General features: G+C 45.0%; 1 protein-coding gene and 1 pseudogene across 1 annotated transcript in view; both read left to right on the forward strand.

Moving 5' to 3' along the window:
* The window catches only part of ACYP2 (acylphosphatase 2), a 154,646-nt gene that overhangs the window by 106,912 nt on the left and 20,625 nt on the right, over positions 1-27,109 (forward strand). The gene's annotated exons all lie outside the window — the stretch shown is intronic.
* LOC142430955 (BPTF-associated chromatin complex component 1 pseudogene) lies at positions 10,495-11,542 on the forward strand (annotated as a pseudogene).

A 27,109-nucleotide genomic window follows, 5' to 3' on the forward strand; every position in this document is an offset into this window, starting at 1 on the left:
GGGCAGTTCTACTCTACTTTTTTTCATTTATGATTCTGACCAGAATGATCAGTTGTTGGGCACCATTTAATTCTTCTGGTGTTCAGGCAGAGGAGCACGTTGTTCATGCAGACAATGAGTCTGATTCCTAGGTTTCGTTCTTTCTCCTTTGTTCAAGATGAATTGATACCAATAGTGCATGGTAGATGACTTCTGTTGTCTTAAGAGAGTCCACTCCTTGGGGAAGGACATCTTTCTTGGTAAAATAGAGGGGCAGGGTAAAAGAGGAAGACCTTAGACAAGCTAGAGTCACACCGTGGCTGCCGCACCAATGGGCTCAAACATAAGAACCACTGTTAGGATGGCACAGGGCTGGGCAGGGTTTCATTCTGTTGCACCAAGGGTCTCTGTGGGTTGGAACAGATTTGACGGAGCCTACCACCACCATCAATGTGCCTGACTGGAGCTGCTTCTCTTTGGGGAGCTGCCCGATGCTAGCTGCTATTGATGATTCCTAGGGTCTTACACAGCCTGTGGGCCCAATGCCCCCCACCCGTGTCCGAAAGTGAAAGGTGGGAACCAGCAGAAGCGAGAGAGTTGGTGCAGACGTGTGGGAATTACAAGCTATGGGGCTGCATCCCAAAGAATCTACCACCATGGGTGAATTAATATCCGTAGGCTGCTGTGACCCAGCACCAACTTGATGAGGACAAGTAACAGCACCACCAATAGTCTTTAATTGCTTTGGATAAGCCCCATTTTAGACCCCCGCAAACAGAAATGGTCCTCAATGAGGGAAAAAATACAATCATGATCATTAGGGAAGTGACGAGAACACGCTGAATTATCTTTAATCTACCTGGTTCTGAAGGCCAGGGGAATAGGGTGTCTGAAAAGTTTATTTTTCCTTCTGTCTGCTTCAGTGGTAAAATGATTACTGGCAAAAGAGCATTTTTTTTTCCGAATGGTTTCCCTTGGTATAGGTTGGGGGAGGGAGGAGGCGACTATTTCTGTAGCTGGGAAAAGGGTTCCGAGCTTTCTTACTGGAATCCATTCTCATTTCAGAGTCAGAAATAGATTTGAAATACTGTGCTATTTGGGAATATGAGCTTATTAATTCTAAGCACATCTGTTGATAGCTTCTGGAATTCAAATAAAGCCAAGAAATGCTCACCTTACACTTTATCAATATCTGGTGGCATCAGTAGAGGGTCTTGGGGTGAGGGCTACTTGAGTGACCCTGTCAGAGGGTTTAACACCAAGGTGATTGTCTGTATAAAATTGTGCTCAGTGTTTCAGCAGAAATTTAGGCAGTGGGCTGGTTTTGGTTTATAGCAATAGAAAATTTCACACTTCTTTAAAATCTTTTCTATATGCACAATCATTGCACTGGGCTACCCCGGTCATTAAACAAGTAACACGTTTTTCCAGTTTGCAACTTATTGTGTTGACATACTGCATATAGAGCATTTCATTTGTTTCTAGTTTTTTTCTAATTACAAATATCATTCCAAGACTTAGTTATGCATACAATTTACTTGTCTTTATTTGTTAGTCTGGAATTTTAATATGTAACAAACAGGAACGAGATTTACTGGGTGAAGGTTGTTTTCTTAAGTGGTAATATGGTATATATTTGGCTTTATCCATCGTACTTTATATAGTTCAAGAAAGCATTGCAATTTTGTTGACATATGACAAACACAATGCTGCATACTTTTCTTTATAAATATAGAAAATCATGATCAGACCAATTCCTCCTTTTTCTTTTGGTCATACTTTTAATGCAGTTTCTTCTTAACTTATTATATCATTGAGATGGTGGTTGCCAGGATAGAAGATAGTACAGTTATGGTAGATTTACTATAAATCCAGTCACTTGATAAACTCAAAGTCTAATAAATTTAAATAGGACTTTAAGGTTTCTAGACATGCAATGTTTTCTGTTCAAAATCTGTCTTCTCGCACGCATGAATCTTTCGTGTCTCTAGCACAAAGTGCATGCTAATAAATGGCAGTTGCCGTTACCATGTGCTGGAAGAAATGGTAGACTGGAACCCCAGGACTCGTGAATCCTGATTCAGTTCTCAATTAAGGAAGCCACCTTTGAAGCCCCACATCAGGCACCAACGCTCAGGCATGGTGCTCGGCACTTTATATTCCTATTTTGCACAGGATTAAAAGAAGCTGAGAAAGAATGCTGCTGTCAAACCCAGCAAGCTGGCTCAGACTCCCGATGACCCATGTGTGACTGAGTAGAACGGCTGCTATAGCATTGTCTTGGCTATAATCCTAACAGAAGCAGGTGGCCAGAGCTTCTCTGTGGCAGTACCTCTGGGCAGTTTTGCTAACCAACTCTTAGGTTAGCAGTTGAGCTCACACGGGTTAGCCACCTGTTGCCAGGTGCTGTTGAGTGTGTGTTGACTCACACTGGCCCCATGCACAATAGGGAGAACACCACCCAGTCTCGCCCCATTCTCTCAACTGTTACGTTGGAGCCCATTGTTGCAGCCACGGTGTCAGTCCATTTCATCCAAGGTCTTCCTCTTTTTCAGTCACCCTCCACTTTACCAAGCAAGAGGTCCTTCTTCCAGGGACTGGCCTCTCCCCTGACCACATGCCCAAAGTACGAGAGACATAGCCTTGCCTTCCTTGCACCTAAGGAGAATTCTGACTGTACTTCTTCCAAGACAGGTTTATTTGTTCTTTTGACAATCAATGATACTTTCAATATTCTTTGCCAGCACCATGATTCAAATGCACTGATCCTTCTTCGATCTTCCTTACTCAGTGTTTGACTTTCACGTGCATATGAGGCGACAGAAAATGCCAAGACTTGGGTCAGATGCACCTTTGTCCTTAACGTGGCATCTTTCTCTAACACTTTCAAGAGATCATTCGCAGCAGATTTACTCGTGAAGGGTATCGTTTGATTTATTGTCTGCTGCTTCCAATAGTGGACCAAAGCAAGTTGAAATCCCAGAACATTGCAGTCTTCTGCATGCATCATGATGTTGTCTCTGGGTCCACTTGGGAGGATTATGATTTTCTTTACATTGAGGTGTAGTACATATTGAAGGCTGCAATGCTGGACTTCAGCAAGTACTTCAACTCTTCCTCTGGTCCTGATACTGTATTCTTCTCCTTATAATTGAGCTTCTCTGATGGTTTGCTCCTCAGCCTGCAGACTGAGTAAGTATGGTGAGAGACTACAACCTGACACGCACCTTTCTGGATTATAAACCGTGCAGTTGAAAATACCTTGTTCGGTCGCACCACTGCCTCCTGATACGTGCACAGGTTCTGCATGAACACTATGTAGTGTTCTGGAATTCTCATTCTTCTCAAAGCTATTGGGAGTTTGTTATGTTTCACACACCCCGTGCCTTCGCATATTATGCAGTATGATGTGTTTGCCACCTCTGTACGATTAAAGACAGCTGAGGGCCCTGGCGCCTAATGAGTGAGTTAGCGCAGGTTGGTCTGTGCTAGGCCCTAAGAAACAATACAAAATACAGCAACCAACTGCTTTATTGTGAAAGGCCTCTGTCTAAGGGGCCAAGGGCATATGGCTCTCAGCTCCTATGACCTGGACTGCTTATCATTTTGAGAGAATCACTGGCCATGGAAGTTTGGCCACAGCTCTGCGAGAAACTAGGGAGGCACACGGCATTGCATCCCTCCCTCACGTGTGCCTCTATCATGTATCCATACATGCTCTGCACTTTCAGTTTCTGGGCCACCTAAGTCTAAGTGAGAGTGGTCCCAAGGGCACTCTTAGTTCCCTTCTGCACCGGCCTTCCAACCTGGAGCAGTCCTTTGCGGTCTGGTCTGGCTCAGCAGGTAAAGTAATTGTCTGAGATGAGCAGCGAGGGGTGGGTGTGTGGTCTCTGCGGCAGCCAATCAACACCCCTCCAGTGATGTCAGAGCCAGTGATGTGGCTTCTGTGGGTCACACTCGTCTCTCTGTTGGGGAAACCTTAGTTGTACAATTCGAGAGTCAGGTACAATGATCCAGTTCCAATAGGCTGATTCTTTTTTTTTTCTTTTTCTCCAAAATCTTTGTATTGGGAGGTAAGATAGATAACCCATCATTCTATCATTCAGCCACATCAAGGAGCGTTGTGCAGATGCTACCACAATCAGCTTCCAAACGCCCTCTTCGTCTTGAACCCCTGGGTGTCTTTTGTTGCATGAGCATTCACACCCCTTCCCTTCTCTTCAAGAGGGAAGTTTTCTCAAAGGCAAAGTCAACTTCAATGTCTTCGCATGCTTCCTAGGACTTTGCAAATCACCATAGTAAGGAGTTGCTGTTGACCTGATTCTGACCCACGGCCAGCCCCATGGCACGCAGGGATCTGCGTTCTGTAGGGTCTGGTTGCCGCTCCCCCCGTAGTCTGTACAGGAGCAAGTCGCCGTGCCCTCTTCTCCAATGCCAATGGGCGAGTCCAACTGCCAGCCTTGTTCCCCATACCGGGCGGTGCCTGTGCATGGAATCGGTGCTCAGTGATTCTTTGCTGACGGGGAACGAAGGGCAGAAAGAACAAAGGGAAGGAGGGAGGAAGCAAAGTTCATGTGAGGGATTTCTCTACCCCGAGCGATGTTCCGTCCTTGAAAGCAAGCTCCTGTGGGTCCTCCTCAAGCTCAGCCCGCCACGTTCTGCCCGTGGAAGCTTCCCGCAAAGGGTGCTCCGAACAGGGTCAGGCTTTCATCTACAAAGGAAGAAGGATGGAGGTTAGGAAAGCAGGCGACCTAGAAAGGATCAAGGTAGGAGCTTAGCAGGTAGACTCTTTTCTAACAAAGCTGAGTTATTTTAAATCTTCATGCTGCTCTTCTAGCAACAATATGAAACACAAGCAAATAAATCCCAACTACATGATTACTCAAATGAAACAAAACTCAGAAGATGGCACAGGCTGGCCACATTTTATTCCGTTATGCAGATCTCCATGACTCACAGCGAGCTAAACGGCAACTGGCCTTAACAACAGAGATCCAACCCAAACCCACTGGGTCAGGCATGGGGCTGCTAACTACAAGGTCAGCGAATCAAACCCATCAGCCCCTGCCTCTGAAGAAAGATGAGGCTGTCTGCACAGGGTCCCCATGAGTCAGACTCCACATGAGAGCTGTGCTGGGGCGAGTATGTTTTAATACCCCTGTTTGGACAACCCATAGGCAACTACGTCTATTCCTGCCTATAATTTAAGCATACTGTGTTTTAAAAGCACCCTTAGAAGATGCCATACGTTTACCTTGTGCATTATTTAATAGACTGCTCCTCTTTTTTATACCAAAACAAATCCAAAGGAAAGTACACAGCGCTGGGGAGACAAGAGACGCTGCAGATTTTATAATTACTGTTTTTAGTCTCAAAATCTTATTGAAGCCGTTAGTCAACAGTTCTAAACCTTTCCCTCGAGCAAACATCCGACCACCTTCCTGCACGCCCTCCCCGGTCCCCAGCTCACACCTGCGCAGAGAGGAAGCCCTGCGGGCCAGCCGCAACCCCCAGTTGTTTTGGAAAGGGAACAGGACTTGTCAGCTCGCACGCAGTGTCTGGTTTTGTCTCTTGAGCCCCACGGACCAGCATGCGACTGAGACTCCAGGCTGGCGGCTCTCTCAAACAAAATGAAGCGTCTGGGGAACGTGTACTTTCTCTAGCGGAGTGGTTTAAACTTCGAATCTCAAAAATTCTAAGGTTTTTTTTTTATATAAAAAGAAATATAGCAGAGGACAATCATAAGGAGTCAAGCTGTTTCTTCAGAGCCAGAGAACTTGTGGAAAAAGAAAGCATTACATAACCCAACAGTTCCTTTCCCGTGGACACAAAGGAGAATGGAGTCTTCCCAGGAGCAGTTTGTTCTGCCACATAAAAGGCCGTCCGTGGGGCTGTCAATATCCTTTACCTCAATTGAATGTCTGTCTGCCCTCACATGCAACCTGACGGGCAGACAGTAAAATGTTTAACTTAAACAGAAACACGCACGCACACACACACACACACACACGAGGCCCTCGTGGCACAGTAGGTACTGGGCTGATGACCACATCTGTGGATGGTGTCTCGAACCACTCCCGACTCATAGTGCCCCCGCAGGGCAGACGAGAGTAGAAAGATGCGTGTTTCTCCCAGAGTGCACCAGGTGGTTTCGAACTGCTGGCCCGTGGCTAGTAGTTCAACACATAGCTCACTGTGCCATCAGGGCCCTTTAGAGGATACAGGTGTACATTCTCACAAGTAGTCCTGGTGGCATAAGTGTTGGGCTGCTAACCGCAGCGATTCACACTCACCGACTACTCAGAGGGAGGACGCTGAGACTGTCTGCTCCCGCCCAGATTGACATTCTAGGAAGCTCCGTAGAGGAATTGACTGAGGGGCAATGGGATAAGTGTCTGCAAATAGATGCAACTAGAGATCAATGTGTACGTCCACAAACTCCGTGTAACGGTGTTCAACGTGGCTGTTCCAGAAGAGGAAAGAGAGGAAGCGTGTTGTTGAAATTTTAGCAATAATCTCTTCATGGTGTGTGTGATTGAGAACATGCTCAGTATTATTCTATGTTGCCAGAGAAAGTGCAGACTCAGTTACTTTAAAACGCCATGGCAACTTGACTTGAGGCCCTGGATCCTCCAGTCTATGTTTTAGGCTACCTAATACCTTACAGTTCTCTGTCACGTAAGACATGAAACAAGAAACAAAAAAAAGTTATCCTCGCCTAAGTAACTTTAGCCTTAAGAAAGGGCCCCACTAGAACTGATTTTGACAATGGTCCAGGGAGACTGTTCTGTCCTTATTCAAGTTCTACTTCATGTCAGCCTTGGTTTGCATGCGTTCATTGGGCAGCATCTGTACACGTGAGCCACAGCAGGGGTTTCCAGGCCCATCTGCTTCTCTGGACCCTACTGCCTTCCGGCTCCTCGTCTCAGTGCCCACCACAGGGAATGGAGACCTGGCTCTGAGGTCAACAGCTCAAAAAGACCACATGCCTGTGTGTGCCTTCTGACATCAGATCAGAAGGAAATCTTTTCTCTCTCCCCTACAATTCATGACATACAAAAGGAATAAGAACCCCCTCTAGTGGTCTATTCCAGCAGCCCTGGGGATAGGCTTTCATGGGGGACAGGGGATGGAGAGCTAGCCCGCACAGAGAGGTGAGTAAGCAGATTTATAGACTCTGACATACTAAGTCCACCACTTCCCCGTCCGCTTGTCGTGTTGTGGTGGCTTATGTGCTCCTGTGGTGCTGGAAGCTCAGTCACCAATACTTCAAATTCCTGCAGAGTCATCAAAGTGAACAGGTTTCAACCGAGCATCCAGATTAAGAACAGATGATGAAGAAAGAATAGGGTGCCCACTTATGAGGAGCCAGCCCTGCAAACCTTACGGAACTAGTCCAAACAGTGCCAGATACTGAAAACTTCGCGCAAAGAAGCACGTCGTGCCGCGAAATGAGCCCCTCCGGTTGGAAGGCATTCAACGATCACTGACGACGAGCTGCTGCCTCCAAACAGACTTGACTCTAATGTCATGGCTGGTGTGGAGCGGATGGTCCGAACTCAAAAATGAGAAGAAACAGCTGCAAACATCAATTAATAACCAACATTTACATGTACAAAGTATAAATCTAGGAAAATTAGAAGTTGTTAACCATGAAATGGAATACCTAAAATATTGACTTTGTAGGCATTAGTGAGCTGAAATATTAACCATTTCAAGTCAGAACATTACATGGTTTACTATGCTGGGAAAGGCACAATCAAGAGGAACAGTATTGCATGTGTTGTCAAAAGGACATTTCAAGATCTGTCTCAAAGGACAATGTTGTCTTCAATAGTATTATATCTATCCTCTTGAAGGAAATTCAGTCGATTCAACTATTATTCAAATTTATTCACCAACCACCAAAGTGAGTGATGAGGAAATTAAAGAATTCTACCAATGTCTTCAGGCTGAAATTGATCAAACATGCAGTGAAGATGCTTTGATAATTATTGGCTATTAGAATGCAAACATTAAAAACAAAGAGGAAGGAACCGTTGTTGGAAAATAGGGCCTGCGTGGCAGAAACCAAGCAGGAGATGGCATGACGGAATTTTGCGAGGCCAATGACTTCTTCATTATAAATACCTTTTCTCAACAATACAAAAGGCACCTGTACATGTGGATCTCTCCAGGTGGGTACACAGAAATCAAATAGACAATATCTGTGGAAGGAGATTATGGAGAAGCTCAATATTAGCAAATTAGCAACTAGAGCCGGATCAGGGACTGACTGGAACAGATCATCAATCGCTCAAATGTAAGTTCAGGTTGAAGCTGAAGAAAATTCATACAAATTCATGAGAGTCAAAATATGATCCTGAGTATATCCTATCTGAAATTTGAAAACAACTCAAGAACTGCTTTGCTGCATTGAACACTAATGACAGAAGATCTGATGAGCTGAGAGAGGACATCAAAACATCATTCATGAAGAAAGCAAATGGTCATTCAAAGACACTAAAAAAAATGATTACAAGGATCTACATCTAACCTCCTCTCTGGGGACGGACAACAGAAAAGTGAGTAAAGGAAGACATCAGACTGTAAAATATGACAAAATAGTAATAATTTATAAATTATCAAGAGTTCATGAGGGAGGGGGAGCATGGAAGGAGGGGGAAAATGAGCCGATACCAAGAGCTCAAGTAGAAAGCAAATGTTTTGAGAATGATGATGGCAACAAATATACAAATGTGCTTGACACAATGGATGGATGGATTGTGATAAGAGTTGTACGAGTCCCAAATAAAATGATTAAAGTAAAGCAAACAAAAAGACGGGGGTGGGGGGAAGAAATGATCAGAGTGGATTTCAGCAGAGACCCTGAAACTGGTTGTTTATCATAGAGTAGCTAAGGCGCATGAAGACATGATAAAGTCAAATAGCTGAACAGAAAACTTCAAAGGGCAGCTCAAGAAGACAAAGCCAAATATTATAAAGAAATTTGCAAAGACCTTGAGTTAAGAAACAAATGGAAGAACATTCTCAGGATATCTGCAACTGAAAGAACTCAAGAAAAAATTCACACTCTGAGATGTAATATTGAAAGAGTCTATGGGCAAAATATTGAACGATGTGGGAAGCATCCAAAGACGATGGAAAGAATACACAGAGCCACAGTACCAGAAAGAACTAAACCACCAAGAGGTAGCAGATGAGCAAGAACCAATGGTGCTGAAGGAAGAAATTCAAGCTCCACGGAAAGCATAAGTCCAAAACAGGGCTCCAGGACTTGATGGAATGCCCATTGAAGTGTTTCAACAAGCTGATGTAGGACTGGGGCACTCACTGCTTTATGCCAGGAGGACGGCTACTTGGCCAGCTGATTAGAAGTCCATATTTGTACCCATTCCAAAGCAAGGTGACTCAACCGAATGCTCAAACTATAGAGCAATATCATTGATGTCACATGCAAGTCATATTTTTCTGAGATCATCCAATAACAGTTGCTGCAGTACATTGACAGAGAGCTGCCTGGGGTTCAGGCCGGACTCAGAAGACGATGTGGAACAAGGGGTGTCGCTGCTGACATCAGACAGATCTTGGCTGAAGGCGGAGAGTACCAGAGAGGTGTTTACATGTGCTATGTTGACTCTGCTAAAGCAGTAGACTGTATGGCCCATAAGAAACCATGGGTAGCCTTGACAAGAATGGGAATCCCAGAACACTACATTGTGCTCATGTGGAACCTATACATGTTATTGAAGAGGCAGTTATGCGAACAGAACAAGGGCATACTGCAAGGTTCAAATTCAGGAAAGGCTGATAGCAGGGTTGTGTCCTCTCACCATCCTTATTCACTGTGTATGCTGAGTAAATCATCTGAGGAGCTGCATTTTATGAAGAAGACTATGGCATCTGACTGGAGGAAGGCTTCTTAAATTTTGATACACAGATGACACAAGTGAGTCATCATTTGTGAGGAGGATTTGAAGCACTTGCTGGTGAAGATCACTGATCGCAACTTTCAGTGCAGCTCCGAACTGAACGTAAAGAAAACTCAATCCTCACAGTTGGACCAGTAGATAACATTATGGTAAACAGAGATTGATGTTTTCAAGAATTTCATCTTGCTTGGATCAACAGCAATCGTGAAAGCAGCAATCAAGAGATCAAAGAATGCCTTGCATTGAGTAAATCTGCTGCCCAAGGCCACTTTCAAGTGTTTAAAAGCAAGGATGTTACTTGAGGACTAGGGTGCATCAGACCCATGTCTTGATCTTTTCAGTCGCCTCATATACATCTGAAAGTTGGACACTGAATAAGAAAGAATGAAGAAGAATCAATGCTTTTTAATTGTGGTGCCGATGAAACAAATGGAAAGTATGATGGACTGCCAAAAAAACAAACAAAGCTGCTTTGGAAAAAGTACAGCCAGAATGCTCCTCATGGGCAAGGATGATGAGCCCTCATGTCTGTACTTTGGACACGTTGTCCTGCGAGACCAGTTCCTGGAGAAGGCCATTATCCATGGTAAAGCAGGGGCAGCAAGCAAGAGGAGGGCCTTCCACGAGCTGCATCGACACAGTGGCTGCATCAACGGACTCACACCTAAGGACAATGGTGAGGATGGCACAGGATGGGCCATGTTTCGCCCTGCTGTGCACAAGGTCGCTGTCAGAACCATCTCCACAGCACCCAATAGGAGCCCTGCGGGGCAGTGGTTACGCATCGGGCAGCTAACCTCAAGGTCAGCAGTTAGAAACCACCAGCCACTCCACTGGGGAAACATGAGGCCTTCTGCTCCCCTTTAAAGAGTTAGTCTTAGAAACCCACGGGGGACGTTTACCCTGCCCTGGAGTGTTGCTGTGCGCCAGGACTGAGCCGATGTCAGGAAGTGAGTAGAGGATCACATGAATTCCATTCCGGTAAACTTTGAATGCCAACATATATCGCTTTGGCGCGGGGCGTGCGGCACGGGCTCCGGGTTCGCAGTGGTCCCTGTTCGCGTGGTGGCGGCGTCTCCGTGCAGGGGCGCGCGGGGCCATGACGTCAACGTCTCCGTCCACCGAGCTCGGAGAGATTTTCTCCGCAGCTGCATCTCGTCGCCCACTCTTCTCCCTCGGGTGCGAAGTGGACCGACACGGAAATAGAGATGCCGAGGGCTGCTGTGAAGCGCTTTGGGGACGATCTTAATCACATCAGCTGCGTCATCAAGGAACGGACAGGGGCTCAGATCAAGGCCACCGTGACACGCAAGGTATATGAAGACTCTGGCATACCTCTCCAATCTGAGTCACCCAAGAAAGTGGCATCTGGCATTCTGTCGCTTCCTCCAGCAACCTCCCCAACCACCAGCTCCATTGTCCCAGAGGCCGGGCGTCCCCCCATAAAGAAGCAGAAGGCTGATGTGACCCTCAGTGCCCTGAACGACTCGGCTGCCAACAGTGACCTAGTGGATATGGAAGGGTTAGGAGAAACCCCTCCAGCCAAGAAACTCAACTTGGACCAGGACAGCCTGACTCTGGACTCTGGCCTTCTCATGGCCTCTGCGGACCCTCCTCTCCTCCCCCACTGAAGCCTTCTGTTCTGACCCCTCTCACTGGTCACCTGGACCCAGAGATCGTCTAGGACTCCCAGAGGTCCAAAGGCTGCTGGGGCTGGAAGAGCCCCCCCTTGTCCCTGAAGAGTCTGCCCCCTTTTCCCCCAGCCCTTTGACTTCCACCCGAGGGACATTTTTATACAGAAAATGAAAACAATAAAGACCTCTCTTCTGAAAAAAAAAAACCACAAAAACATATGTAGCTTTATAATGGACATCCATTCTGCTTCACTTGCCTAATGAAATATTTGATAAGGCAAAAAGTTTGCTTTCCACTTAATGTAATTTATAATTCATTAATATTTAGTCAAACAATGAAATGCAACAGTAAGCACCTCCCTAAATATAGGTATTGTAGTAGACTATTTGGCAATTTGATATTATAAAAAGTAATAGCTGGAACATAAGTAGTTAGAAGTTTCTTTTTAAAAAAATCACATTGACATATGTCTTAGTTGAATTCTCTGCCTTTAATTTTTATCCCTTCGGAGTTTTCATTCTGAAATGAAGCTCTTTTGATGTCTTTCACACTACGGGAAAAATAAAACAAAAATCAATTCTTAGCAAGCTTCTTCATTAGGTCAAAGCAAGCCTGTTGTTGTGGGTCTGACTCAGACGCAGGGTGACTGCACGTTTAGAACCGCCCGAGGCTGTCCGAGCTTGCACATCTTTACGTGAGCAGGCTGCCACAGCTTTCCTCCGCACAGCTGCCTGCGGATCCAACCACCAACCTTCTGGTTAGCAGCCAAGCACTTAAGCACTGTGTCATCAGGGCCCCTTAGGCCACAGTAGTATATTTTCGGTCTTAAGACTCTTACACTCAAAATGTCTAGTGTCTCCATTGCTGTGAGTGCAGGTGTGTTAGGCATCACTCTCTTGTATTCGTTACACAGTGTAGATTCGCCTGTCTAACAGAGTGGGCGCTCCTGCCCCCTGGGAGGTGCTGGAACAATGCGGGGGCAGGGCTGCTTCCTGTGGACACTGCCCTGCCCTTCGCCATCCTCCCCAGTGGTGCTTTGGCTGAGCCCATTGCTGCAGGCGCTGTGTCGGTCACCCTGTTTCTTTTCTGAGTTCAGCTTGAGGGACTGGCACCTCCCAGCAGATATATTGCTACAACCTTTAAAAATTTTATCTTCAGCATAATTATACTTTGATTTGATATGAACGATATGATTCAATAATTTCTGCATTTTGCTAGATCGCCATTCTTTGGATAGGCACACACAAGGTGGCTCCAAAAAATTCGTGGAAATGTCCTCTGTCTTTTGATCGACTCTCTTCCAGTCAGCTCGCTGGGTTGCTATCTGCCAAAGTCCTTGGAGCAGATGAGAGAGTGCTTCCAGTGATGAGTCGTTTTGATGAAACATCTCAAGTGCTACTCCATCAGTTCCTGGAGCCATGCTATAGTGTACTGTCTATTGAAACTTCCACTATTTCAGCTCAGCTCGGGGGTTGAATTTTTTCTTCAGCACCCCCCCATGCCCCCTCAGCTTGAGAAATGCCAAGCATCTTCTTTCTCATTTGGTTTTCTAACTCTGCACATTTTATTGGAACATTTTGCTTTGTCTTCCTGAGTCAGCCTTTGAAGTCTTTAGTTCAGCTCTTTTACTGCATCATTTCTTCTTTCACTTTCGCTATTCTGCACTCAAGAGCACATTTTAGAGTCTCTGCGGATATCTGTTTTGGCCTTTCCCCCTCTCTTTACCGTCTTTTAAAATTACTTCTTTTATATCAGCAACATCTGTGGAAAGCGATCATGGGGAAGCTCCCTATCGTCACTCAGAATGAGATAGGGGCTGACGGTGGGCCAGACCATCAATTGCTCACATGTAAATTCAAGCTGAAGCTGAAAAGACTCAAAACAAGTTCATGAGGGCCAAATGATGACCTTGAGTTCATCCTGTCCGAATTTAGAGACCACTGATTGGATGCATTTAGCACAGGCATTCGATGCAAGAACAGATTGGATGCATCTGGCACTCAGAACAGAAGGCCGGATGCATTGTGGGATGACGTTAAGGACATTATACACGAAGAAAGGTAACGATCATTGAAAAGGCAGACGTGAAGTACTTAACTAGGATACAGATTTTAAGATTCTTGATAAACAATATCAAGGGTGTTTTTTCCTGTGCAAGTTATTTTCCTAATTCACATGCATATTTGCTGCCCATGGCATTTATACAATCTTCATTTTTGTTTTGTTGGATTTTATATTGTAGTCATTATTGTGTGTGGGAGCACTTGGTGGGAGAAATAAAAATGGTAGAGAAGGGAAGGCAGAGCGACGTTTGTCCCCAAAGGATTAGATTTCATCAGAATGACAACACTGCCTCCTGGTTCAATGGGCTTGGAAGGCTTGTCAGAACACACGTGTGATCTGTTGGAAGAAGTGCCAGGATTCCTGAACAATGTCTCCCATAGACAAAGGAAGGAGGAATGTTGGCATGTATACCATGTGACTTCCTTTACTCCGCTTTTCTGCCATTCCCGGTGCCTGACAGCCAGCAGGATCACTTTGGCTTATTGTAAGATCTTTTGATGAACAATTTCTGTCCACCTGTAGATTTCTCATGGCTACAATTCGATGAACTACTTTTCTTGAAAAGGATTTGATTATTTGAAGTGACTTAAATAAGGTTGGTGGCAAATAAACGCGCTTCTGGCACATGTCATTAAGGGGCTGTCTTAGTTTTCTTCTGCTGCCTTAGCAGAAATACCACAAGGGGGTGTCTGTACTGAACAGAATTTGTTGCTCACAGTTTAGGAGGCTGTGAGTGTGACCTGGGTGGATCAGCTCTATGGGGAGACTGGAAGAAAATCCTTCTCTCAGTGTTTCCAGCTCAGCATTCCGCAGTGCCTTGGTAATCCCCACGTGACATCTGTCGTTCTTCCATCTGTGCTTACTTCTTTCTGTCTAATCTACTCTTTAAAAAAAAAGTTTTTAAAATAAAACTTTACCCGGCAAATGACTTTCTCGTTTAAAAGCTTCTGCACAGATTACAGAGTAACATTGGTTTGTTTTTCACAGCGTCATCCTTCTGTTCTGGTTGCACTGTTGCCAGAGCTCCAGCTTCCCGGCCCCTTGATCTTCTGTGGTGCTGGAAGCATGTCTGAGCGCATGCTCGCATGGTGCTGGGTCTCTAAGGCACTCCTCGCTCACTGGCCATGCCATTTATTTGGGTGCCAAGCTCTTATCTGAAAGGTAACCTCAGGGATAATTACAGTTGGAGGTTTAAAGGTTTAAAGACTGTCAGGCTAATAGTCTCTGGTAGTCTCTTAGCTCAACCGCCCAGTAGGAGGACTTTTTCTAAGTTGAGTTCTGCGTGTTTCTCCCAGTTCATCAGGATCTGTCATCCATTGTGTCTCTCATCAGAAATGTGGGCTGGTCAATGAGGCTATAATTTGCGTAAACTCAGTCTGTGGATTGCTTACCCTGTGTGTCTTTGGCTTCCTTCTTTCTCATTTGTGCCAGATGAATAGAGACCAATAGTTGAATCTTAGATGGCTGCTTGAAAGCTTTGAAGACGCCCAGACGCTACTTACCACATTGAGATGAAGAAAATCTACAATACGAATCATATGATTCCACTTAGCTGTGGTGTCCCATGAGACTGTGGCTCAAACATTCAAAACCAGAAAATCCATCTCATGGGGTGTCTGTTGTGTCTAAGAAGCGTCCAAACTGTGTCCTCTATGTGGTTTGTTTATGAATGTGAGGGGCTTCATAATGCTCCTGGAAAAACTCCATTATCTCTTACTTCAATCTTTCCATGAACATTTTGAAGCCCCTTCAAGTGCCTGTGCATACATATACTTACAAATTAAACTACTAGTTCTATAACTCAGAAGTGATTAGTTTTTTTCATACACCCTACCCTGATCTTGAGTCGCTTGCATAACCAAGAAAACTCTCTTCACAAACAGGTCTACTTCCATGGCACAAGCGTTAAGATTCCAAAAACACATCTTGGAGGACACAATTCAGTCCACAATGAAGAGCAGGTGTTCTCTTTGTGTCTTTTGAAGCAGAAAGGGTGGCATTTATCCAATCACACACCTCCACCGATCCCTGTATTTGTTGACATCTATGATATGGTGTGGTATGGGCATGGACCAGAAAGAAGCTAACTGGCCCATGATGGATCAAGCCCCAAATAATACTGTTCTTAAAGTCGTGCTTGCACTTGCTGAGCTTATCAACCACAACAAAAGCATATGAAAAAACTAAAGCATCAAACTAAAAAAAATTTTTTTAATCCAAACTCACTGCCCTTGAGTCAACACCAACTCAGAAGGACCCCATAGGACCGGATGGAACTGGCCCTGTTGGTTTCTAAGACTGTCACTCTTTATGGGAGTAGAAAGCCTTGCCTTTCATCAGTGGAGCAGCTGGTAGTTTCGAACTGCTGACCTTGTGGTTAGCACTCCAATGCATAACCACTATGCTACCAGGACTCCTTACATAAAGCATCAAGTATTAAGAAATTGCTGTTTCATGAACCTGTGGTAAATTTGGAAGGAATCTTGGAGCTCATTTCAACCAGAAGTTAGCGAACTACTACCCACAGGACAAATCTGACCTCTTTTTGTACCTAAATTTTCACTAAAAGATAACCTGTGGGTCAGATTTCAGGCTGGCGGCTTCTCCTGACTCCTGTGGCTATAGAGGCTAACAGATTCAAGATCAGCATGCTAGACAGCAGGCTACTAGCTACAAGAGCAAATGACAAGATGGCCCTAGTAGCATAGTGGTTATGCGAGACCCGCAAGATCCACAGTTCAAAACCACCAGATGGAGCTTCTACCCTTGCAAAGAGGTACAGTCTCATCCCCCTGTCCTATAGGCACACTACGAGCCGGCCTCCACTCAATGGCACTGAGTGAGAGTGAGGTGAGATGGCAGACTGCTGAGTCCCAAGTTCAGAGACTAACTGCACCCTGGATTGGCAGGCAATGCAGCCACCTGTTGGATCAAGTTCAAAGAACTGGAGGTCAGATGAGAAGCCACATCCAGCAAGACGCAAGTGCCCTTTGCTGGAATGCCACATTTGCTGGAACCATGCTACACCAAGGAAGAAATCCCTTTCCAGTGGACTGCTTGTTCATAGCCGACCTCACCACGGATGTGATTACATAATACCAGCTTTCATCATGGGAGATGTTTTCATCATAACTGCCAAACCATGGAGAATCATGACCAGCCAAGTTGTTGCACAACATTAATGATCAGGAGGTCGTGTTTCTCTGAGGAAACAGCACTCCCAGAAGTCCCAGTGTCAGGAGCAAACACATATGCTCCCCGGGCTTCTCCAGGACAGAGATGCAGTTTCACATCTTCTGTAAGCTCTGTTCTGCCCACTTGGGCGAGCTGTCACTCTCTCCTTCCCCATCTGCATCATGTGCTAACTGATGAGGACAAACGGAGTGAATGGATGGTAACGGTCTTGTATCGAAATAACTCATAGGTTCCCAAACTATTTGGAGTGCCACTCCCTTTTAGAAAAAAAATTGCCCATCACCCCCTAGCAATAAAAAACTTTTGTATTGTAGCCCACAATCCAGAATAAAGTGTAAGTACTCACTTTGCCAGCTCCCCTGATCCTTCCCTTGCTCCCCAGGGGGAAGTACTGCCCACTGCGGGAAACACTGGAAGAACCTCATTCACTCCTTCATTGTTGCATTGATCATGCTGAATTATAATTGCCGTCTTTCCCATTAGACTGCGAGTTCCTTGAGAGCAGGGACCATGTCATATTCAAGTTGTAGCTCCTAATGCCTCATATAAGTCACAAAACAGGAATCTAATAACTATTTGCTATATGGTTTGCATTTGCTACCTCATCTTTTTCTGTAGCTAATTTTTAAAAATCATTTTATTGGGTGCTCTTAAGACATTATAAGAATCCATAAATCAATTATATCAAGCAAACTTGTACAGATGCTGCCATCATTTTCAAAACATTACCTTACTTCTTGAGCCCTTTCATATTAACTCCTCTTTATTCCCTCATTTTCCCACCCTACCACCCTCATGAACCCTTTATATATATGTGTATGTATGTGTGTGCATACTTATATACATATATTGTATATATGTTTGTCATATGTTACACTAGCTGATGTATCCCTTCTACAATTCTGTTATTCATCCCCTCTTGAGGGGGGTTATTCAGCCATCCTTGCTATCAGTTCCCCATTCCCCCCTCCCTTCCTGTACCCTCATGGAACCATTACTCCAGGAGGGGCTTATCTATCCTGGATTCTGTGTATCAAAAGCTCTTATCTGTATCAATCACATCGCTATGATTTTTTTTAACTTGTGATACCTGGTCCCTATGATACCTTGTGATTACACAGGCTGATGTAGTTCTTCCATGTGGGCTTGTTGCTTCCCTGCGAAATGGCTGCTTGTTTGACTTCAAGCCTTTAAGACCCCAGACGCTCTATCTTTTGATAGCTGGGCACCATCCGTCTTCTGCACTACATTTGCTTATTGCACCCTTTTGTCTTCAGTGATCACGTTAAGAAGGTATCACATGGTGTCTGTGGCTAATTTAAAACAAGCTTCCACTGTTGTGAAGACATGATACCAAGGTTGTGACATAACTTTCCATTATTACTTACTAAGGCCCTATTGGGATCCAATGCCAGGGGAAGCCAGCCCCTAACACATCATTATGGGTCCGGTAGGCGCAATTGTACAGCGATAATAAGTAAAGATCATAGTAAAGTTATAGAGAGCATGAGAGATAGAAGTGAAGTATTGAAATGAATGGAGTCATTCACGATTCATGGTAGCATGCTCACCTCAGCCCTGTTTGATGGTCCACGTGGAGGGAGAGAGCTATCTTTGATGCTATCCCAGGCTTTTTATATTCTCTGGGGACATGCAAGCCCCCTAATTATAGGTGAGTACAAACGTCACAGAAAGGGGTTGTACTTTAGGTAATACAGTAATGAGAGGGGGAGGTCTAGGGACGTACATGCAATAGGAAGAGGAGGGATTGGGAGTATACATGTGATAAGATGGGTGGATAACTTAACTTTGGCTGTCACAGAGTCAGTTTGGCCTGTTCCCTGACTCAACTGATAGAGATCATTATAGGTAGGCTTGGTCGCAGGCCTCAAGGAGGAATAGTTTATTGTCCCCAGTAGCAGGGAGTGAGGCCTACCCTGTAGTCTGGTGACTAACTGCCCTCAGGGAGGATGTCTGTAAGCGTCTGACCTCTCCCCACAATCCAGCAATAAGAAATGACCAGAGTGGAAACTGCGATAGGAAAGACAAATCTCAAACCTATTCACTACACTTGATAAGTAATGACCCTTAAGCCTCAGAGCCCGTATGAACCCATATTCCTAACGTATAGGCTGATGTAAATTTGGGGTAATGAGACTAAGACAGATTAGGAAGACCCTGTCATCTACTCAAATACCAACCAGTAAAAACCCCAATGATCGCATTTGCAGTCAGCTAGGGGAATGGAGCAAGGCCAGGCAACATTTAATTCCGGGTGCAGTGGGCCACCATGAATTGGGGCCGACTCACGTAAAGCCAACCCCAACAACAATGAGGATGAAGAAGACTGTGGTGGTTATATCATCTCCTGTCAACTTGAGCGGAGGGGTGGAGTCTAGTCTGACAATAGTTCATAGCCAGTTATGACTCTCAGTGGGCATGACCTTCTCCTGAGGATTCTGGGAACTCCTGTCTTCCTCTCTGGAGGCAGAACCCACACTCTCTCTGCCTTCCCTTTCCTGGTGTTGAGACAGTCAGAGAGCTGGAGCAGACACTTGGAGACCCACACCAGTGTTGAGATGCTTCCACCTCCACTGGATCCACAAGACTTTCCACCCACTGGCCTGTGATCTTCCTGCATTTGGCATCATTGCATGTGTTGTGTGAGTCTAAAGAGGAATTTATGGACTAGTATCAGACATATGGCTGATATCAGACTTATGGACTTGATCTGGACTGGGCTGGGATGTTTTCTCAATATACAATTGCTCTTTTATATAAAGCTCTTTCTTATACACATATGAATATCTCTATGAATTTATTTCTATAGTCAACCCTGACTAACACAGAGATATACAGGAAATATTATTGCTACTACCACTAGCATATCATGGCCGATGGACTATAGGGGGATGGTCGAGAGTCTATGATGACTTTCCATAACTGAATAAGGGGATGTGGGGGGAAGGGATGGATTAGGTAAAAAATTCATGGCAAAATTCCATTTTTTAAATTCCATTTTTACACAAACTTTTAAAAGTCCCCTCACAAGAGTCTAAAGCATTGAGGTAAAGTCTGAGTTGTGATGGCTTAGAGAAGACCAATAGGTACATCATGATACTGAAAAGCTCAAACCAAACTCACTGCCACCAAGTCAGCGCCAACTCATAGCCAACCCCATAGGACAGGCTAGAACTTCTCCCTTTGAGTTTCCAAGATGGTAACTCTTTATGGCGTAGAAAGTCCTGTCTTTCTCCCAAGGAGTAGCTGGTGGCTTCAAACTGCTGACCTTGCAGTTCGCAGCCCCATGCATAACCACGATGCCACCAGGGCTCCACTTTCTCTCTATCATCTTGATGCCTAATAGTTTCTTTTCAAATCATAAGTAATTGATGCTGACACTCAGTGGACTATGTCTTTACAGTTGGTTACCATATCATCACTCATACCATGTCTTCACAGTTACCATAGCATTTCTCATTCTTCTTTCAGCCAAACTTCTTATCTCTCATCCACACCTCAACCCACTGAATGTGAGCCGACACACTAAAAACTGCTTCAGGAAGGTTACCAGATACCTCCGAATCACTAATTCATAGCCCAGTGCTCCGTCCCATCTTCATTGACATCTCTTCTCCCCACCCTACACTCTGATCACCACCATTTGGTTTTCCTTCTATGTTTCTGGCTAATTCTTCTCCATGGGAGCCCCTTGTTCTTTTTCAAACTCTTGTTTTTGGTGACTCTAGGTTTCTGCTCTTGACCCTCCATGTTCTTCTCTCCAGTAAGTCAGGTCAGTGCCACCATGGCATGAGGACGGGCAGCTCCTCCATCGTCCAAAGGAGCAGGAGAGAGAGAATGAGCAGCAGCAGCCCAAGGCAGATTCCTATCAGACAGAGGCCAGCTATGCCTCAAGCCTCCAACCTTTGTAACAATGCCCACACCAGTCATCCCCACACGGCGCACTGAACTTCTCTGCTGAGCTCAACAATTGTTTCAGGGTCCCTACAGGACTCACAGCTAATGCTCATGACTACTATTCTAGGGGAGGAATATGTTACAAGTCAAAATCAGCAGTGACTCAGGATGCAACTCTTTGGTCACGCAGCTCCTCACTGTGCCTACAGGCAGACCTCTCTCTATCTCTCTCTGCCCCTCAGCCCCCTCATCCTGGCCTCTACTCTTCTTGGACAAGTGTTATAAAGCTCTTTAGCTTTTCCAATCGCTGCTCAGAAGGCATCCCATTCACCAGGCATCCTCTTGCCCAAAGATGCTCATCTGTTTTGCTCCACAGCTTGGCACACCCAGTGTAGTCCCCTTGCTCAGAGGGCTAGGAAATCTGTACTCTATCATGTTGGTCTACTGGTTCTGTGCCACTACTATTTCTCTGCTACTGAGTCCTGCCATCTTGTCAATCTCCAGTGGTACAACGTTCTTGCTCTTGGTCTTCCTCTCCTGAGTCTAGGAGGCTGTCAGCACAGGACCTCAGGTCCAAAGGGCATAGTCTTTCCTGGTTCTTTTCCTTTGTGGTAGTGAGACCCCCTCACTCTGCTCTGGGGTTGGCTCTCTCTTTAAGCCTAGTGGCTGACAAAACTAACCACTCCTCCACAGAGGTTCCACGCACCTTCCATGTATTTTTTTAATGCTGAACTCACACGTTTATTTATTAAAGGGATAGCACATTTCATAGTCGGTATATATTCTAGCAACATTTTGGCAGGCACAATCACACATCAGGCAATACATCAAATCCATGTATGTTTACCAACTGCTGTCCAATCTCCTTGGTAGGCAGTCAGCACGTCAGTCATTTACATACTCCTGCCCAGTGACTGTGGGGACAAGATCACACAGTCCCAAAGGGCCATATTAAGTAGCTCACTCCATTGCAGTAGGACCGTCCACCTCCTGTGAACTAGAATAGCAAAGACTGAATATAAAAAAATGGCAATAACTAGGATTTGGTGGAACATGTGCAGGTTATTGTGACATGGTAAATCATGCTGGATTACAGTATCATGAATTAGAATTAAAAGGCCAACATTGTAGCTGCATTCTTGGAAATGAGAGGGCTACACCCCTAGTGAGAGAACCAGGAGGAGATCTTGCTTGTGGGATCATTTTTCAGAAAGAGGTTACATATAGATATAGATTTATATTTACTGTAAATAAATCTAGATGCTTATGGAGATTGCTTCACTAAGCTCCACTTTTCCCCCATTACACAACTTCAATTAAATCTGTTTGAACAAAACAGTTATACATATAGTAATCATATCAAACCTGGTAATTAGTTTTTTTCTTTAGAGTGCATGAGTTGGCCACAATTATGCAGGCTTCATTGCTGTTTGTTTTCATTTATACATTTACTTATTTACATTCCATGCCCTTTCACAAAGGATCTGAAGTGACAGGTTATGGTTGACATACGTAGGCCATTACCCGAGGGATAGAAGTTCGCTTGGAAATGATACTGCTACCAATTTGAGTATTTTTACCTCTAAACCCTTACAAATAGTCAATAAAAACTCTCATGCAGAACAACAGAGTAGTAGACGGATTCTCCCAAGCCTCCAAAGAATACAAATGGAAATCCAAGGAAATTGCATGCCCATGCATTTGGGGAATGGGACTAAACAATAGAAACGGTGGTTATGCAGTACTTCCTGCTCATAGCGACCTCTTCTGTGTCGCAGTAGAGCTGCCGTTTGTGTTCCTAGGCATCCCTCTGGGAGAGTGAGGAGGAGTGGGACACTTTCAATAAAATGACTAGGGCAATAAGTGACCGCGAATCCTGCCATCAGGGACGATGGGGACACTCAAAATGAGCATTTCCCAGCCTCTCCCGGGCCCCCGCCCCTACTCTTGCCTTTCGTTCAGTCTGCTGTGAAAAGATAACCCCATTCACGGCCAGCCCTTCAGCTCCGGCAGTGCAGCCAACGAGCCCTGAGCTGGAGCACAGTCTGCGTGGCTGGCCTGGGTCGAGTCAGGTGCTTCGCCATGTGAGTGTTTCAGAAAGTGCTCGCTCACTTCCATCTGAACAGGATAAAACCATTGGATTATTTTCTTTTTTTCATTGGACTCATGTTTAAATGATGAACTGACTGCAGTCCACCCACAGTGATGTCCCTGGAATTGAGGATTTGGCAGGTGACAAACAACCAGACTGGTGACCCTCTTTTCCGATGGAAATAGATTCGGAGCTTGGTTTTGTTTGTGCCTCTCCTTGTGTGTGTGTTGTTTAAAGTATGAAAAGAGGACAGTGCTTTGTGACTTAGGGTTACATGATGCTCACTCTCCGTATGTCTGCTTATGTATCCATGTGTATCTGTCTACATAGGGAAGATGTGAAGGAAAAGTGGCAACTTCATGAGCAGGGCCTGAGCAAGTGGTAGTGAGGGGGAATTTTAGCTCAAAATTCTGATGCAACCGTTACAATGTAGTCCTCACTCTGTAACAAAGGTTATAACCTTATTGCTTTGTTATCAAACATCTTGTACAAATCACCCATCCAAGCAGCCCCCGTTGAATCCCTCTCAGTGTCAGACTGGGCTGGGCACTGAGGACAGAGAGGGTCCCCTGAGCCTCCATCTGCTACACAGGCCAACCGAGAGACATGCTTCCTATGGCCGGCTGCAACTCTAGGTCTCCTGCTTGTATCCGTACCACTCACCTTCACAATCCCCCTGCAAGGAGAAATCAGAATGAGCCCATGGACCAGTGGTCCTCAAACTTTTAAAACTGTCCATCAGACCCGTTGGAGGGCCGGACTATAGTTTAAAAAAAAAACTATAAACAAACTCCCATGCACACTGCACATACCTTATCTTGAAGTAAAAAAACAAACAGGGCAAAAACACCCGGCGGGCCGGATAAATCTCCTCGGTGGGCCACATGTGGGCCGCAGTTTGAGGACGCCTGCCATGGGCGATGAGGTGACAAAGACAGAGTGATCCCAACACTTACCTAAGGCTCCGTGGGCAGGAAGTATGGTGAGAGTCCTTTGACTCCTAGCAGTCTGGCTTGGAACACCCCTATTCCTTAATGAGATTTCAATCACTATTCCATAGTACTTTCACATCAGAAGGCGAGTGTCCCCGAGAGGGGGAAGTTTTATGAGTAACTAACTATATTTTAACAATCGCAGCTACTTGAATCTCCAGCGAGAGGGAGTTAATTAAGTAAAACAGGAACCATTCAGATTATGCAAAACTTGGGACACATTTAAAATGATGGTTGAACCAATTCTCTAGTGGCATAGAACGAATATACTTCCTATTTTTAAGTAGATTACTAAGTGTTTTTAGTGTGACCCAACTTGATATGAGGTGTTTATTTAGCTCAACCTGGGCTCATGGAAGGATCCACATCAAGCAGAGCATGGTAGATTGGGGAGGACATGGCAGATCCCTGCACTGGAGGCTTTAAACGCCCAGGTCTGAGGGTCTGGTCCCGCCAGTCCCCACCTTGGGCTGCTTTCCCTGATGGGAAGACCTCGGCACTCTTTCTGTGCCTGGCAGTTAACACCAGCCGTAAGCAGCCTGCTCACGTATCAGGAATAGCCTTGCTTTCCATACTGGGCAACTGAAGGCTCTTTAGAAGTAGACAAAATTCTTCTTATATATCAATCTCTATTTTCTTTTGCAAAAATTTGTTTTAGAATTAGCTTTTCTGAAATATATTTGTATCAAATGAGAATTAAACTTCTGTTTCCCAGAGTTTAAGGAGTTCTGATAAAAATGTTTCATAGTATTCTGATTATACACCCCTCCAAATGGATGATTTGATATTATCTGATATTTTGTGCTGACTGAGCACATTTGTACCACAGACCTAAAATAAAATACAACCTTCTCAATATGTAAAATCATATCCAAATCTGAGTTGTCTCTGGCTAGAACATATGGAATTTCTTTGAAAGGTAAAAATGTAAATATTTACTTTCTATGTGGCGAAAGCTCAATAACTATTTGTTAAAGAGATGATTAAGGCACTTAATATATGAGCTCGTCTCCATGACTGTTCAGCTCTGTGAAACAGCCCTGGTGGACTTTCAATGTGTCCAAAAGGCCCCTGACATTCCTCTCAGTAAGCAGAAGAGAGGCCGCAGGGAGGACACTCCAATGCCCTTCCCTGGCATGTGCAACAGCCTAAGTGGCTTCTAAGCAGTGGACGGTGGTGGAAGTGAGGGCAAGCCTCTTCCAGGCTCATCTCACACACATTCCTTTGGATCCCAGAGTCAGCATGGAAGGAGCCCAGCTGCTCTGAAGCCACCATGCTACAGAGGCCACACAGGGATGGAGAGATGCCTGAGTAGCTCCAGCTGTCCAGCCAGCTGTCAGACTTGTTGATGCCTGAACATGCAAAGCCAAGCCGACGTGTGTATTCCAGCCTACAGTGGCCCTGCAGGTCTGAGTAGCACGGTCCCATAGGATTTCCCAAGACAGGGCCACTGCTGAGTTTGAACCACTGACCTCTTGTGTAGTAGTCAAAGGTTTAACCACTAGGCGCCCAAGCCTCCAGTATTCAGTCCTCTGACTGAGCTGCCCCTGTCCACATCAAATGGAGCACAGACCCAAAGCCCCTTCACCGCCCTGTGCAATTGGTAGTCTTGAAAGCGGGAGAAATGTTTTGAGTCTCTAGGTCTTGGGAAGCTTGGACAGCAACCAAAGTACAGGAACATCCCCTAGTTTGCGTACTGACTCCATAGACTGTCCCCTTGCTTGCTTCAGCGAACATTAAGACCCTTCAGCCCCAACCCTCTCTGACCGAGCCTCTTGGTGGAAAGGGGCTGTTTTAAAAAACAAACAAACAAAGAAACAAACATTTTATTGGGGGCTCGTACAACTCTTATCACAATCCATCCATCCATCCATTGTGTCAAGCACATTTGCACATTTGTTGTACAAATCATTCTGAAAACATTTGCCTTCTACTTGAGCCCTTGGTATCAATTGGCACATAATTTACACGCATCATACAATTCAGTAGTTCAATCGTTCAGTCATACATATCAGGGAGAATTGTGCAATGATTACTATGTGCAGTTTAGAACACCCCCTCCATTAATTGAATCACCTTTCGAATGAGTTGTACAATCACAGTCAGTTGTAGCTCCCTCCTGCTTCCTGCCTTCATTTGTATTCCCTGAAATCCGCTTTCCCTCCCTTTCATCCACTCTCCACCTGGAAGGAGTATTCTTGGAGTCACCTATCATTATTGCGGTAGCCACTACTTAGGAAGCTAAAGTTCGCCACCCTCCACTTCCCTGAATATAGGAAAATTGTTAGCAGTGTTGCCTTCTAACAAGGAAACAAGTAACACCACCTCTTTCAAAGCAAGTTACTTTAGATATGCGTCGTAGGCTGGAATGCCTTTGCGTCTGGTCAGTGTGAGCACAGAACAGCTTCAGCACGAGCACAGTGACCGGACGACTGACTGTGAGTGCAGCAGCTTGTGTGATAGGTATCTCCCGGAGAGTTCTTTAAGGAGATCCAGAAAACATTGTTTTAGTTCCATGTTCTCATTCTTGCTAGGGGGAAAGGAAGGCACTGTCACCATCTGTTCACTAGGACACAGATACTGTGAAGAAGAAAGACCGAGTGATCATCAGGCAATGGGATGTAGTTCGATCCCTCTCATTAGTGCACTTCCTCCATTGGCAAGTCCTTGTACAAATGGTTGATATATTTGTCAACTTATCATCAAATATACATAATAATCTGCTTTACAACTTGATCTCATATGAATTTGATTAGCAAATACCTGGTTCCCAAACTTGATCATTTCAGACTAGACTGAGACTTTTAGCGATTCCACAGATGTAGTGATTGATTTCTTACAGGATTCTACCAGAAGCTGCCAGCTCATTCCTTTCTTTCTTTGATACAAATTTAGTTGGTACAGGGAATGTTGTGAGATTAGATGAAATTTCCAAACATCGCACCTCACTGCTGACGGGTCAATGTCAAACAGGACAGGGTAAAAAAGGTCCTTGTGAGTTTCTGAGACTGTAACTCATTACAGGGCTAGAAAGCCCCACATTCTTTCTCAGAGCAGTGGGTGGTTTTCAACTGTTGGCCTTGCGGATCCCAGCCCAGCTCATAACCACTAAGAGACCTGGCTAGGTCCAATGCCACTGTGTGTGTCAGGGAATCCAGTTTCTTTTACACCAGGACTATCTCCTGGATGGAACTTTTGAACCCCCATATTCTATTCAAATATGAACATCACACTCTGATGAGTTTGGGTATAGAATGCCAACTCAGGCAGCCTGATACAGAGCGGTCATCCTCACTTCTCAG

The sequence above is a fragment of the Tenrec ecaudatus genome, chromosome 17, assembly GCF_050624435.1.
Source record: "Tenrec ecaudatus isolate mTenEca1 chromosome 17, mTenEca1.hap1, whole genome shotgun sequence".
NCBI lineage: Eukaryota > Metazoa > Chordata > Mammalia > Afrosoricida > Tenrecidae > Tenrec > Tenrec ecaudatus.